This window comes from Meriones unguiculatus, assembly GCF_030254825.1.
Source record: "Meriones unguiculatus strain TT.TT164.6M chromosome 13 unlocalized genomic scaffold, Bangor_MerUng_6.1 Chr13_unordered_Scaffold_28, whole genome shotgun sequence".
NCBI lineage: Eukaryota > Metazoa > Chordata > Mammalia > Rodentia > Muridae > Meriones > Meriones unguiculatus.
Window position 1 is genome coordinate 8,871,525 of NW_026843644.1, and position 17,133 is coordinate 8,888,657.

The 17,133-nt window shown below is 39.9% G+C and overlaps 1 pseudogene; it reads left to right on the forward strand.

The window, feature by feature from the left end:
* The first annotated feature begins 578 nt into the window (after positions 1-578).
* The window catches only part of LOC132650731 (single-stranded DNA-binding protein, mitochondrial-like), a 30,777-nt pseudogene continuing 14,222 nt past the window's right edge, over positions 579-17,133 (forward strand).

Consider the following 17,133-nt stretch of genomic DNA (forward strand, 5'->3'; position numbering starts at 1 on the left):
CCTCTGAAGATTGCGCAAGTCTTTTCCTACCCCCGCCAGCTTGGTGGCATATTTCTAAAATCCCCATCTGCACAACATAAACAGGAAACTTGCAGCAAAAAGCCTCGGCGGTGCAAATTCCAAGCTTCCAGCAGAGGGCGGGAGAATCTCCTCCCTGCTGCCAGTGGCAAGCAGGCAGCAGAGAAGAGCAAACTTTTCAAGGGACCCAGCGCCCCTCCACCTTCTTCTCCCCCTGCAAAAGGGAGAGAAGGTGGAAGGAAAGACCCCGCTCCAGGAAAATAAAGAATAGGGGAGGGGGACGTTGAGGCAGAGGCCCAGCCTCTAAGAGCTCAGCCTCCGTGGCGAGGCTGCGCCCGGCCGCCCACTCTCCAAGCCGCGGGTCCGAGCGGCCTCGGAGGAACCCGAAGTTCGAGCCCTCTCGGGTGGGGCGGAGGAGGGGCTGGCACGAGGTGCAGCGCAGGCGCACTGCGCGCCTCCATTGTCACGCGTGATGGAAGCGCCGTCGCTATAGATACAGACGCTGAAAGGTTTTCGCTGAGCTCGCCTGGGCCTGGTGGGCGGCGGCGGTGAGGGCGGCGATGGGAATCCGCTTCCCGGGCGTGGTGGCGGGGGTCGTGGTTCCTCTAGTGGACTACTTCATCTTGGTCGGCTGAGACTAGGAGAAGCCAGGTAAGAATGTGGAGCGGGCGCCGCCTGGGCTCCGCCTCCGCCCCGGCTCCGTTTCCGCCCACCTAGGCTCCGCCTCCCCTATCGGGCTCCGCCTACAACCCTTGACTCCGCCTCTGCTCCCGGGCTCCTCCCCCGTCTCCGCCCCGGGCTCCGCCTCCGTTCTCGGGCTCCTCCCCCGCCTCTGCCTCTGGGCTCCGCCTCCGACCCCAGCAGCCCTCCAGTGGGCTAGGTGGTGCTGGGCCTGGCATCGCGGCTGGGAGGCGGGAAGGAGAGAGGGTTGGGTCCCGAGGTGGAGGAGCAGCGGGTCCACGGGTATCAGCAGCCATCCCAGTGCAGCCGAGCTTGGCTGGCTGTGGGCGTGTGTGAGGGACCCGCAGGATGGCGGTCGCGGGGAGAGACCGCAGCGTTGCAGCCGGGGGTTGGGCGGGTCGGGAGAGCCTGCCTGCATCCAGACAAGAGCTTCTGTGCTGGCTGCTGGTACCCGGGACTGTGCCCTCCTGCCGCCGGGGTTGGGAGGCTGGGGCGCAGTGTGCAGAGTTCCTCGGGATACACTTGTGCCATGCATCCTGAGGAAGAGTGATAATGGGCCAGTCCTCCCGGAAAGGAAGTGCAGAGGGTCCAGTGCTGCCTCTGCCTGCCCTAGGACAGGAGAGGTGGGGGAGCTTGGACCTCCCAGTCTAACGAATGTACTTGGAAAGGCCAATTATTTTTTAGGCCAGGTCCCAGAGTGGCAACTAGAAGAATTTTGTTAGAAAATCTAAGAAAGCATATGTATATGACTGTGGTTTGCATGGGTGGGGAACCTCTGTCAATGTGCTCCCCAAAGTGCTAAAGGGGAGGGGAGGGGAGGAGAGAGGAAGAACATGTTCAAAAATTTCCTGGCAAAAAAACAGAAAGGAAAACAAATCCTGCTTAATTAAGTTCCACCTTTTGTGTGTATGCCGAAGAATTCTTAAGTTGTGTTTATGTGTACATCCTTTCATCATAGTTACGTGCATATATATATATATATATATATATATATATATATACTCTAAAAGCTTGCTGTTTCAATGTCTTCCTCACATTTCAACTGAATTATTTTGGGGCCCTAAATCTAAACCTAATTCTTATCAATATTTGGAGGTTTTGCTTGTACTGAATGTGTGGTTTTATTTTCATAGTTAACAGTGTGTACACAGTCCCTTACACCAGGGTCATCATGCTTACGTCTCTTAAAAAAGGAATGAAAAACAATAAATAGTTCTAATAATGTTAATGACTAAAATGAAGGTAACTGAGTGCATTTTACAATGATCTCAGATGCTCACTTCAGACAGAACATTTTATGATGAAATATTTTTCATGAGGCACAAAATGCCTGTTAAGCTTAGGGCATGTTTACAACATTCTCTTGAAAACAAGGTTCAAGATGCATCCTGAAGTCGTAACATCAAATGATGTACAGAGAGGAGGTAATCAGATTCACAGACATGGTCTCCTAGGGATAAGTATGGCAGAATGCAAAACCCAGGACATTTTTTGAGGATCTGACCTCTCATAAAATTTAATGAAAACATAGATTCTTTGCAGAAAATGTACATGCACATGAACCCAACTATGTACAAAGCAGGTACAGAGTGAATGTCAGGAGAGGGACCAGGTTAAAAACTAATACCAAATAAGTAGCACTGTTGCTGTATCTGTAATTTCTATCTTGCTTGGAAGGCAGAGACTGTTAACCTCCCTATTTATGGCAGAGCATCTGCATAAAGAAAAGCAATGCTTTGCTTCTCCTGTTCCTTTTCTTTCTCCTCCTTCTTTACCTCATATATGTGATGCAAATGTTCTACTTCCAAGCTTTATTCCGAGCTCCTGTACAAAACAGGTAGATACAGATAGTCCTTGCATATGATAAAGCCAGATGCTAAACCTCATTAAAGATTAAAGGAAGTAACTTGTTATGGGAGAAATGAAAGAGAACAGAGAGAAGGCAACAGGCATAGAGGAGGCTATACTAGTCACAACAGTAACAGAACAAGATAAAAAGACTTCATGAGAAGTTTATTACAGATAGCACAATGGCTGGCATTAACAAATAAAATGCTACATACTCCCATCCTCTGTGTGGGAATTCTGTATTACTATCAAATTATGAAGAAATTGTTAAAGCCATTTACTGTTTAAAAGGTTATTTGTCCTTCCCCAGATAGTTACTGTTTGTGCATTAGGTACCAAATACTGTGCTAAGTCCTGAACACACAGAAAATAATTCATGCAAACACAATTCTTTCTCTATAAGCTTACAGTTTTGTGGGCTACTCCACCATAAACAAACCCATAGACCATGCAGAGAAATGTGTACGTCACTATAAAATCTACTATGAAACCGAAAGAAAACAAGAGGGATTTAACAGCACAAGATGATAAAGAACATATCAAAGGCCCAGAGTTGAGAACATTTTAGTTAAGTAGGGGAAATGAAAGAAGGTGAATTTTCAATCCTCGTTTAGAAAGACAGATGGGATGTGCATTGAACGTATGACAGGAGTCTACTGAGCGCATCTGAAAGACTCTAACTAGCAGTGTTTTCAAAGCAAAGACTCAAGACCAAACCTTTGGCAGAGTACAGGGAATCATAAGAAAGAAGGGGAGTTAGTCTGATTGGGAAAGGATAGGAGCTCCACAAGGACCAAATATATCTGGGCACAGGGTCTTTTCTGAGACTGACATTCAACCAAGGACCATGTATGGATATAACCTAGAACCTCTGCTCAGAGGTAGCCTGTGGTAGCTCAGTAACCAATTGTTTTCCTAAAGTGAGGGGAACAAGGACTATTTCTAACAGGAACTCAATGACTGGCTCTTTGGCCTCTCCACCCCCAAAGGGAGGAGCAGTCCTGTTAGGCCACAGAGGAGGGCTTTGCAGCCAGTCCTGAAGATACCTGATAAAACAGGATCAGATGAATGGGGAGGAGACTTTCCAAGTCCATCAGTGGACTTGGAAAGGGGCAGGGAGGAGATGAGGGAGGGAGGGAGGGAGGGATTGGGAGGGAATGAGGGATTGGGACACGGCTGGGATACAGAGTTTATAAAATGTAACTGATAAGAAAAAAATAAATAATAATAATAATAAACGATGGGGCTGGAGAGACGTCACAGAGCTTAAGAGTGCAGGTTTCTCTTCCAAAGATCCCGAGTTTGATTTCCAGCACCCACGTGGTGGCTCACAACCATCTATAGTGAGATCTGGCTCCTTTTTCTGGTATGCAGACAGAATACTCTACAAATAATAAATTTTCAAAGAAAAAAAAAGAAATGCACCATGGATCATCAATAAAATTCCCCTCCCTCCAAAAAGAACACTCACTACCTCTTTAAATAATAATAATAATGAATTTTAAAGTTAGTTTTCTCCAAGAGGCCACAAACCAGACTAACTGGTTAGCCTCATGAGCAGTAACAGAAAAACTCAAGGGCATATTTGTGGGTTGTCAAGGCTACAATATATATTCAGTTCTTTTGTATGCATATGGCTTCTAATTTCACACTTTTATGGTATTTCTGTGTGAGTGAATATCTGTATCTTTGTACCCACGTTTCCCTCGTGTTTTTTCTTTGCTATTTTTATTGATAACATTAGACACCTCAACCGTTTTATTGATTTCTGGAAGATTGGAGCCTGACAATTTCCTCTTTATGAAATACGAAAGTGTGTGCCTGTGACATAAATCCACCTCCCCAAACTAATGATCTGGCCTGCCCTTTAGGGTTTTCTGGTCTAGGTTTTGGTACATCTCTGTGCTTCTTTGCTATCACTGCTGTGGTTTAAATCAATTTGTGAAGTACTAAGCCTTTCCTGGCCATTGTCAAGGGCAATCCCAGAATTCTAAGCGATCCCTTGATTATCTGCTGCTACTGCTTCTTCTACTATTTATTCTTTGTTGGCCACCACAGCACAGTCATCTGTATTACCCAGCAAGACACTCTGAGAGTCTGTTCATGATTCATTTGGGGTGTATATGTTTGAGAGAGAGAGAGAAAGAAAGGGAGACAGAGAGGTAGAGACAGACAGACAGAGAAAGAATACTGCTATATGTGTATGTGTGGATCTTTCTATAATTCTGGAACACTGAGGTGGTTTCTGGTATCAGTCGCCTGTCTGTCCTTCTCATTTGCTCTTGGATTTGACTTGTTGTCTGTGGAGTTCGGTGGGAATGTCTCTCCCACGTTGACAGATTTGCAAACCCTGAACCTGACCACCTACCTCGTCATAGGAATGAGAATTCCTACAGAGGAAACATGTGGACAGATCTGCCTGACCAATCAGAAATGGAGTGAGGTGGAGACAGTATGTCCACAGCCTAATAACAATTTGTCTTGGCCCTCTTTAGCTCCTATTAGCCATTCCTTGCTAGCCTCTTTGTTGGACCTAGTATCCTAGGACTGATGAATACCTGTAGGGTGGTGCTAACTAGAACACAAGCGTCTGGCAGGCCTGATGTTAAAATTTTCACCTGATGGCATTGGAGTCCCATAGCTGTTTTCTATGCTTTGCCATAACCCACTTTTCTAAGGTCTAACTGAAGAGCATTTATGGCTGTTCTGATATTATAAATATTTCATGGGACTCCCTCCACATTGGAACATGGAATTTGGAGTGACACAAATCTATGCTCTCGGGCCATGGCAATTGTCATATTCAACAAGCACACAACTCTTGCTTTCTACTGTATCCTGGGATACCCAGCTGTCCTGTCACTGAGGAGTGTCTACTATCACTTTACTGGCTAGAGCTTTACATATTTACAGAAGCCAGGCTTCTGACACCCAGAATGATGGTGTTCTGCAATGTGGTTTCCACTTTCCTTACTAACCCCCATAGCACCGGGGGCAAGGTCATGCTGGCTGCAGAGCATCGCAGGATCCCAGAAATTTCAGTGACCTCCTTCTAGACTTATGGTCAATATTGTGAGAGGATTTCTTCCAATATGCCACAACACTGAGGACGAGATGATGGATGCCTTTTATAGTTCAGGGGCTACAGCGATGATTCAGGGGTTAAGAGTACTTGTTCTTGCCAAGGACCAGTTCTGTTTTGTACCTGGTATCTAGCCCCATCTGTAAGTCCAGTTCCAGGGACTTTAGCTCCCTCTTCTGCCCTCTTCACACACCTTCACCTCCATCTGATACACAGGCACACCTACCCATGCAGACAAAACACTCATACATATAAAAATAAACAATCAGATGAGAATTACACTTCCTAAGAGAGGGGGAAAAAGCACACCCTTCCATTAGTAAGTAAAGCTAGTTTATTGCACACACAGCCCCAGCCACAAATTCACATAATCCCAGTTTAAATGTGTCCAGTTTAAATTCTTCTATTCAGCCAGGGCCCAACCAGTCCCTGCTCACTGAAAAAAGAATCCTGGGTCCCTGGCCCCCTTTATTTTAGTGAGTGCCGACTCTCCCAGTCAAAACAGGCCTGGTCTTGGGAAGGTAGACAGAGATTATAAATCATTTTTAAGGATTATAACAAAAGCCAGCTGTGATGTCATATGCCTGTGACCCTCAGTGGGGCAAGCAGTGGTATGAGTTCCAGATCATCTAGGTTTACAAAGCGAGTCCAGGACATGCAAGGCTACACAGAGAAACCCTGTCTCCAAAAAACAAGGGCTTGTGCCCCCTGCCAGCTCTTTACACTCACAACACTGGACATGTTCTAAGTTACATAGTATGACTTCAATCAGGCTACAGAAAAGTCCTGCCAAGCATGTTGGCACGCACATTTAATCCCAGCACTTGGGAGGCTGAGGCAGGTGAGTATCTGTGAGTTCAAGGCCAGCTTGTTCTACAGAGAAAGTTCAAGACAGCCAGTGTTACACAGAGAAACCCTGTCTCAAAAACCCAAAATAATAATAATAATAATAATAATAATAATAATAATATTGAAATAAAAAAAATATCAGAACCAGGCCTACTGGCACATTTTCAGGTTCCTTTCACAAGGAAGGCACACAGTAGAGCTTATGGGAAAAATAGCAGGTGGAAGAAAGATTTGAAACTTCATTTTATTTCAGTTTTAAAATCTCAATTACATTAATTCTAAGTGGATTTGAGAGACCAAAGACTTAAAATCAGTGGGTATTGTTTTAAAGTTTAAAGCAGAAGCATGAATAAAGGCTAGTTAGTTGGAAACACGTCCAGCCACCTTGGGGAAGAACTAGCCTTAATGCCCTGAGGGGACAAATTACCCTTACTGCATTCTTTCCTGCCCACTAATTATACAGTTGCTAGGAAACTGGCCCGTAAGACCAGGCTAGAACTGTTTGTAGTCTCAGTACCTAAAGTGGACCAATCATTTCAAAAGTCAATTCCCCTTCCCCAATCATGTAATGCCAAAGCATGTAAGTTCCTGCTTGCAGTTTTGCCCCATAAAAACCATGCTTCCCTAGATCTCAGGGCTACATTCCTCTCCTGTGTCCACAGGAAGTTTATGTCCCATATCCAAACATGTATACAATTTTAAAAACCTCATGTATTTACAGCAGAGTGTATCCCTGGTCTTTTGGGGTTCCCGTACTGGACATAACAGTTTCACTCTGAGTAAGACCATTATTAATTTATAAATATCTCCCAACAACAATAAACACTTGTAGCCACAGAAAACAACCCATTCCCCCTTAAAAAAATAGGACATCATTATCAGTGATTTCTTCTAGCTGACATTTTGGACATGCAGAAATACTGCTGGGGACCCAAAGAAAAATGAAAACATGTTTAATTAAGCAAGCAATATTTGTGGTCCAGTCTTTGAATGTTGAGAAAATAATAAGAGTTAATAAAAGTCCTGTTTAGAACAGTCTAAAATGCTGGACCAATTAAGATTTGTAGCTTTCTTCAAAGCTCTCTTGGGAACAGGTCATGATGAGAAACACCAATTGAAGCAGTTGAGGCAGAAACAAGCAGAATTATGGAACATGCAAGATTCTGAAACAGATGTGTTAATGTCTCAGCATGCTGGAAGGAGGATTCTGTCAGGTTTGGTCCAGCATCTCCAGTATTCACTCCTTTTGTTCTGCAAACATATAATTTCTCACAAGCATTACACAGTTCTAAAATTATAAATGTAAGAGATGTTCAGAATGAAATTAAACTGTAAAGCAATTTTATCAATGCCAATTAAAAGAATGGCATAATAAATATTGAGGCTATTATAGCCAAGGAATTGTTGGCCATGCACTGCTGAAATTCCGCTAGAGACATTTTTTATGTCTCAGTCAGTTGTAGAGTTGTTCCCATGTGAAGGTATTATCAATTTATATTACCTGTTCTGTTTGGTCTTCTTGATTTCTCTCTTCTTGTGTGTGGCCAAGGTCTTCAGGTGATCTTCCTCTGTGATATCTGATTTTTATTAGTTTTGAAGGAACCCATAATTTCTCTTCTCCTGTGTGAACATATGCAAAACCTCTTCCCAGTGTGTAACACATTCCCTACTGTCCATTTTGAAATTGGGATATCTTTGAAATATATAGGCTGAAATAATTCAGCAGTTTTTTTTTCTATAACCAAGTGTCGTGCATCTGTTTTTTGTTTTTCATTAACATTTAAGAAGTTTAAGGTCAATAAAGCATTATGTAATCTATCTCTGTGGTGTTTTAATACCCCTCCCTGATTGTTAAGCATGTCCCTTAAAGTATGATTCTATTTTTCAATGACTGCTTGACCAGCAGGATTGTGAGTTATACCTGTTACATGTTTTATCTTATAATATGTAAAAAAAATCTTTTCACTTTATTAGAGACATATGCTGTAGCATTATCAGTCTTAATCTGTGTAGGCATAACCATAACTTCCATCACTTCTAATAAATGTGTAATAACTGAATCAGCCTTCTCAGAACTTATGGCTTTTGCTCATTGGAACCCTGAATATGTGTCTATAGTATAGTGCACATATTTCAGTTTACCAAACTCTATAAAATAAAACACGTGATTTGCCAAATTTCATTTCTTTGGTTACCATTAGGGTTACTTCCTACAGGTAGTGGAGTTTAGTTATATAAAGAACAAGTGGGACATTTTTGCACAATTTCTTTGGCTTGTTGCCAAGTGATAGAAAACTCTCTTTTTAAGCCTTTGCTGTTAACATGGTGTTTTTTTAAATGAAATTCTGAGGCCTCTAATATTCTTCCTGTCAATAGTTGATCAATTTCAACATTGTCTTGTGCTAGAGGGCCTGGTGGACCCATATCAAATCTGATCTATGTTATATACAATGGATTATTTCTATTTCTGATTACTCATTGTAACTGAAGAAAGAGTGAAGTTAAGTCCAAATTATCCTGAATTAGATCAGAAGTTTCTATATGTAGAACAAATCTTTCTGAATATTGAGAGTCAGTGACTATATTAAGAGATTCTTGAAAATTTGATAACACCAAGAGAATTGCATATAATTCTGATTTTTGAACTGAATCATAAGGACCCCCCCACCACTTTACTCAGATTTTCTGACTTACAACCTGCCCTTTTTGATTTATTGGCATCCGTATAAAATGTGGGAGCTCCAAAATTTGGAGTTCCTTTTATTATACGAGGGAGAATCTAATTGTTTCTTTTTATAAACTGAAGTGACTTGATTTTTGGGTACCTTTTGCTGATTTCTCCCAAAAACTCACAACAAGCTCTTTGCCAATATCTCTACCCATAACGATACAATCTCAGCATTGGTACAGGGCACCAGAATTTCAGCTGGATCTGTTCCAGCCAACTGATGAAGTCTCAGTTTTCCTTTTAGGATCAATTCAGGAACTTTTCTATATAGGTTTTAAATTTTTCATTTTGTTTGTGTGCCAAAAATATCAATTTTAAGACACAGTTGACCTTCTGCATAAGAATTGCTGCGGGAGAATGAGTGGAAAGCAAGATAACCAAAATACAGGTCCTATTTGGATCAATATGGTCAATATATGCATCTTGTAATTTCCTTTCTACCAGAGCCAATTCACTTTCATCTTCAATTGATAATGTTCTTGGACTTTTAAAGTCCTTATCATCCTGTAAGTTTTGAAATAAGTTATTTAGCTCTTGAGTAGCTAAACCAAATGTAGGCTATAGCCAGTTAATATCTCACAGCAAGTTTTGAAAATCATTGAGAGTTTTTAATTGGGTTCTTCTAATTTGTACTTTTTGTGGTGGAGTTTTCTGTAGACCTATTTTGTACCCTAGGTAATTAATAGAATCTCCTCTTTGTACTTTTTCGGGAGCAATCTCTAAACCCCAACAAGACAAAGTTCTATTTATTTCATCAAAAATATTTTCTAATGTTTTTCTATCTGAATCAGCTAATAAGATATCATCCATATAGTAAATTATGGATTGAGGAAACTGCTTATGAATTATCTCTAACAGCTGTTGTACAAAATATTGGCACAAAGTAGGACTGTTCAACATCCCCTGTGGTAAGACCCTTGAGTGATATCTCTTTATTGGACAGCTTCTATTAAAAGTGGGTGCTGAGAAAGCAAACCTTTCCCTATCATGTTCATGTAAAGAAATTGTGAAAAAGCAATCCTTTAAATCAATCACTATAATAGGCCATTGTTTAGGTAAGATGGAAGGCAATGGGATTCCGGATTGTAATGACCCCATTGCCGGAATAATTTTGTTAATGGCTCTGAGATCTGTTAACATCCTCCATTTGGCAGATTTCTTTTTTATGACAAATACCGGAGAATTACAAGGGCTGTTGGACTCCTCTATATGTTGAGCCTCCAGTTCTTCCAGGACTAGCTGTTTTAATGCCAGTAATTTTTCTTTACTCATAGACCATTGTTCAATCCAAATAGGTTGGTCAACCAACCACCTTGGTAAGGTGGTGGGGGTTTTATTAGCAGTGGCTTCCCAACATGAAGTTGAAAAGAATGCTTGTATCTGGTTTATGGACAGCCTGGGCAGCCTGTATCTTTTTTGATGGCATTTTAAAATAATTTTAACTTCTTTATCAGGAGTATTACCTGTTTTGCCTCTGAAACTGGGGGTTGTTAATCTGGGTCTCCCATTGTTGTAACAGATCTCTTTCCCATAAGTTTATGGCTATCTCAGCCACATATGGCCTTAATTTTCCTATTTGACCTTCTGGTCCTATACATTTAAGCCACCTGACTTATTGTTTCACTTTAGATAAAGTTCCAACTCTTTGGAATTGGATATCGACCTCTTGAATTGGCTAATTTGGGGGTCAAAATTTAGGAGTGATAATTGCGACATCAGCCCCAGTATCCACCATTCCTTCAATTTCAATATTATTTAAAATTATCTTTAACTTTGGCCTATGATCATTTATAGAGGTTTGCCAATATATTTGGTTTTTTCCCTTCCTGTTTTTTTGTTTTGTTTTGTTTTGTTTTGTTTTGTTTGATTTATCTATAAAACTTACCCTGGCCTCACTGTTGAAGTTTTTAATGTTTATTCCCAGGGCAGTGGCATTTAACTTTCTTGTGGAAGAGTATCCCTGTCCTGTATTGAGGCCTGAGAAAGGTCCCCTCAGGCATTTTTGATAAAGGATTACCCTATTTCTCTGTGCTCTACATTCACTAATCTGATGTCAACCCTTGCCACATCTTCTGCATATTCTAAAAAGTATAGACTCCCTTTTGAATTATTTTGTGGTTTTTTTTTGGTAACTCCGTTTGCCCATCAAAATTAAGACATTTCCCAATGTCTTTAGGGATAGCTTCTCTTATCAAGGCCAAATTGGGTGATTGAGGTCTGTTGTCAATTGTATTTATAACCCATTTGTCTTTTTGTGCACACCTTGCTTTGAATGGCCGTATTACCTCTTTGCATTCAAAATCTTTGCATTTTCAAAGGCTTTTCTAGCTAGTTGATCTGATATGCTTGTACCACCAGCTGAGGTCAATCTTTGCAAAACGTTAATGAATGGTTCACGTGGAGCTTGTATGACCTGAGAGAATGGCTCAATCCTTTTCCCTGATTCCTCAACCTTGTCCCAGGTATTTAAGGCTGCTAGGTGACATAATGCTAAGGTTTCTTCATTATATACAGCTTGTATCTCTGTGTCAGCCTATTGGCCATCACCAAGCAACTGTTCCTTAGAAACACCAACAGCCCTGGCTCTATTTTTGTATGCTATCTCTCTAGCCTCTTCTCTTCATCATGATAGTGATTGTAAATATGGGTCAGGTTCTTTTATTGCCTTTGACATATCCTCCCAGTCCTTTGGGATTCCTCTACTGATTGACCAGAAAGTCAGCATTTGTTTTACAAATGGTGAATGCATTCCAAAATTGGTGACACTTTCTTTAAATTTTCTTTGGTCTGGCACTTCCACAGGGTGCCATTCAGTCTCATGGTAATCCTGTGGGTGATCATCATTTGCTGGTCTCTGTTGTACACCGACTGGATAAGCTAACGTTTGTTTTCTAACCACCTTTGTTTGGCTTTCTTTATTATTATCTTTTGCCTCTGCCTGAGTATGTTCTTTACTTAGTATTCTAAACTCTTTTTCTTAAGTCTGTACCCATATTTCATACCTATCTCTCTGTTGTTTGTTTTGTTCAATAATCTCTTCAATCTCTTGTTTTATGCCTCCCTTCTAACTTTTAATTTTTCTTTGTAGTGTTCTAATTGTTTGTGTTTTCCAGTATCTTTTCTAAATCCTCTGCCCTCATTTCCTGTTGTTTATCATGTTCTATAAGTTTTTGTGTCTCTTGTTTTATGTCCTGTTTCCAACCTTCATTTTTTTCTTCACATTGTTCTACATGTTCTTTGTGTTGTTCCAGTATCTTTTCTAATGCCTTTGCCTTTGAGAAGACATAAAAGGCTAAATCAATTATTAAAGTTAAATTGAGGAATATGAATGTAACCATAGTCATAATTTCTAAACTTTCCTTTATTTCTGTCTTAAAACCATAGAAGAGATTATCTGCCAAGCTCAAAGAAGTCTGTATTAATGTTTCTCTCATCCTGTTAGAATATAGTGGCAGCCAGTTTTGTTCAGTCTCAGTTCTGCCCAAAGTAGGAGGCATGTTTAAGAGTCTCTCTTAAAGAGCCAGTAATTTATCTGGGAGTTTTTAGGTTTAAAGTTTGGGTTGTATCGCTGAGAGCTTATTCCTCTCCCCCACCAAATTATATTAAAGTAGGATTGAAAGTGTGTGGATACTAGATTAGTTGGATACCATTTGTTGTAGATTATTAATATTTACTATTGATAAATCTTTTAGTTAAGCAGTGGTTATTCCTAAACAGCTGTATAACCAAATCACCACACAGAGACTAGGATTTATTTAATTAACCTAGAGCACAATGCTAGCCAAAATTTCTCCATTCTAAACCTCCAAGTCTGCAGAGTTTCCTATGATTCAGATTCACCCATCATGCTTGCTTTTTGTGATATTTTAGTTCCAGTTAATTTCTGCATGCGGTGCCAAGCCCTCTCCTGCAGATTCTCCTAGTTTCCTCTCCTGTCTCCTTCCTCTTCCTCCCACTCTGGACCAGAATGTCTCACCTTATCCTCTCCATTACTCAGTATTGGGGCTGGTTGTTTTGATTGACAATATAAAGAACAAATGGTGGCATGTTTATGCAAACTTGAGACAGGTGATGCTTATAAAAAGCATCACAATGCAGTATCTGGATTTAAACCAGACAACGGAGCAGAGAAACCAGCTTTTGAATGAACAAGGGTAAATTGTATACATTCCAACAAAAGAATATTATAACAATATAATATCTTGTATCATATTAAAACAACATGGTCTAAAACTAGACCTCAATAATAACAAAAAATAGTAAATAGCCTGTATATGCATGGAAACTGAACTCTAATCAATCACAGCTGGATTATGAAGAAATAAACTAATTAGACTTTCTAGAATTTAACAAAAATGAAGGCACAACTCACCCAAACTAATGAGACATAATGAAAGTAATTCTAAGAGGAAAGTTCATAGAACTAAGTGACTTCATAAAGAAATCTGAAGCATCTCAAATCAACATAACAGCACACTTGAAAGACCTAGTCAAAAGGAAGCAGACATACACAAGAGGAGTATATGGCTAGAAATAATCAAACTTAGGGCAGAAATCAATAAATTAGAAACAAAGAAAGCAATTCAAAAAATAAACAAAAGCAAGAGCTTGTTCTTGGAGAAAATGACAAAGATAGAGAAACCTTTAGCATAACTAACTAAAACACAGGGGGACACTATACAAATCAGCAAAATCAGAAAATAAAAGGAGGTATAATTACAGACACTGAGGAAATTAAAAAATCATTAGGTTTTACCTTAAAAGTCTATATGCCACAAAATTTGAAAATCTAAATGAAATGGAATATTTTCTTGCTAGATTCCACTTATCAAAGTTGAATCTGGATCAGGTAACTAAATTAATAGACCTATATGTCCTAATGAAATAGAAGCAATCATCAAATTCTCCCTGCCAAACAAAGCCCAGAGCCTGATGGTTTCAGCGCAGAATTTTACTAGACCTTCAAAGAAGAGGTAACACCAATACTCTTCAAACTATTTCACAAAACAGAAAAATAAGGAACATTACCAAACTCATTCTATGAGGCCACATTCACCTTGATACCTAAACCTCACAAAGGCTAACTAAAAGGCAGGGATACACTAAAAAAGATAATTTCAAACCAATCTCTCTTATGAATATTGAAACAAAAATACTCAATAAAATACTCACAAAATGAATCCAAGTAAACATCAAATATCTCACCTATCCTGACCAAGTAGGCTTCATTCTAGGCATGCAGGGGAGGTACAATATACAGAAATCCATCAGTGTAATCCACGACTTAAACAAACTGAGAAACAAAAACCACAAAATCATCTCAATAGATGCTGAAAGGCATTTAATAAAATCCAAGTTCCATTAATATTTAAAGTTTTGGAGATATCAGAGATAAAAGGCACATGCCTAAACACAGCAAAGATAATATACAACAAGCCTATAGCAAACTAAATGGAAAGCAATTTAAATCAATCCCACTGAAATCAGAGACAAGTCAACTTTGCTCACTCTCTCCTTTCTCTTCAACATAGTACTGGAAGTTCTAGCTAGAGCAGTAAAACAACTAAAGGAAATCAAGGGGATACAAAGCAGAAGGGAAAAAGTCAAAGTATCACTGTTCACAAATGATATGACAGTATACATGAGTGACCCTAAAAATTCTACCAGAGAAGTACTACAGCTGATAAACACCTTCAGCAAAGTGGCTGTATACAAAGATGCTAAAAAAATATCTGAAGCCCTCTTGTATAGAAAAGACAAGAGGGCTGAGAAAGAAATTAGGGAAAAAAAACAACCTTGCAATAGCTACAAATAGCATAAAGTGCACTGGTGTGACTAACCAAGCAAGTGCAAAATCTGTATAAAAAACTTCAAGTCTTTGAAGAAAGAAATTGAAGAAGATATCATAAGATGGAATGATCTCCCATACTCATTGACCAGTAAGAAAAAACAGCAAAATGGCCATTCTACCAAAAGAAATGTAGAGATTCAATGCAATTCCCATCAAAATACCAACACGATTCTTTACAGACCTTGAAATAACAATTCTCAACATTACATAAAAAACACAAAAAATCCAGAATAGTTAAAAGAATTCAGTACAATAAAAAACTTCTGGAGGTATCTCCATCCTGGATCTCAAGCTGTACTACAGAAAAACAGTAAAAACGGTGTGGTACTGGCATAGAAACATACTGGTGGATCTGTGGAATTGAATCAAAGATCCAGAAATAAACCCACACACCTACAATGCCTGATTTTTGACAAAGAAGCCAAAACCATTCAATGGAAAAAAGAACATCTTCAACCAATGGTGCTTGTCTAACTGGATGTCCACACATACAAATAGATCCATACTTATCACCTTGCACAAAAGTAAATTCCTTGTGGATCAGATACCTCAACATAAAACTAACATTCTTAATCTGTTATTAAAAAAAATTGAGGAAGAGGCTTGAACATATTTGCACAGGAGACAACTTCTTGAACAGAACACCAGCAGCACAGGCTCAAAGATCAACAATCAATAAATGGGATCTCATGAAACTGAAAATCTTCCCCAAAGCAAAGGACACTGTCAGCAGAACAAAAGGATGGCTTACAGACTGGGAAAGGATCTTCACCAACTCTACATCTGACAGAAGGCTAATATCCAGAATATATAAATAACCCAACAAATCAAATAATCCAATTTAAAATATGATTCAAGGCTAAACAGAAATTCTCAACAGAGAAATATTGAATGGTGTAGAAACACTTAAAATGCTCAACATCCTTAAAAATCTGAGAAATGAAAATCAAAACGACTCTGAGACTCCACTTCTCACCCAACAGAATGACTAAGAGAAAAAACTCAAGGGACAACTCATGCTGGAGAAGATGTGCAGAAAGGAGAACCCTCCTCCATTGCTGGTGAAAATCTAAACTTGTACAGCTGCTTCGGAAATCAGTCTGGTGCTTTTTCAGAAAACTGGGAATACTGCTACCCCAAGACTCAGCTAAAAAACTCCTAGGCATATATCAGAAAGATGCTCAACCATACAACAAGGACATTTGCTCAACTATGACAATAACAGCTTTATTCATAATAGCCAGAATCTGGAATCAAACTAGATGTCCCTCAATGGGGGAATGGATACAGAAATTGTGGTACATTTACACAAGGAAATACTACTCAGATATTAAAAACAAGAAAATCATGAAATTTGCAGGCAAATGGATGGAACTAAAAAAAATCACCCTGAGTGATGTATCTCAGAAGCAGAAATACATGTATGGTATATATTCATTTACAAGTGATTATTACCCATACAATATAGATTGGACATACTAAAATCTACAGACCTTAAAAACCTAAAGTACAAGGAGAAACAGAGAAACATAGGGAAGATGCTTAATTCTCATTCAGAAAAGAAAACAGGATAGACGCCAGAACGCATAGAAGAGAGAGAACAGGATAGGAGCCTTTCACAGATGAACACTAAGTGACTCCACTCAAGAGGTGATTGAAGCAGATACAGAGACCCACAGCAAAATTTTGTATAGAGCACAAAATGTCTTATTGAAGAAGTGGGAGATAGAAGGACCTAAAGGGGACAGGAGTCACACAAGGAGACCGACAAACAAAAAAAAATCTGGGTCCTGGGGCCCTGCATAGACTCATGCATCAACCAAAGAGCATGAGAGGAATTAGACCCCCTGCTCAGATGTAGCACATAGACAGCTCAGTGTCCATATGGGATTCCTAGTAAGGGGAGAAGAGACAGTCTCTGAACTTGGCTGCCTGCTTCTTGATCACTTCTCCCTGGTGGGACCACCTAGTCAACCTACAGATGAATAGGATACAGGGAGTCTTAAAGGAACCTGATAGGATAGGGTCTGATAGGACCTTCCCTATCAGAGGACTACAGGAGAAGGATAGGAGAGA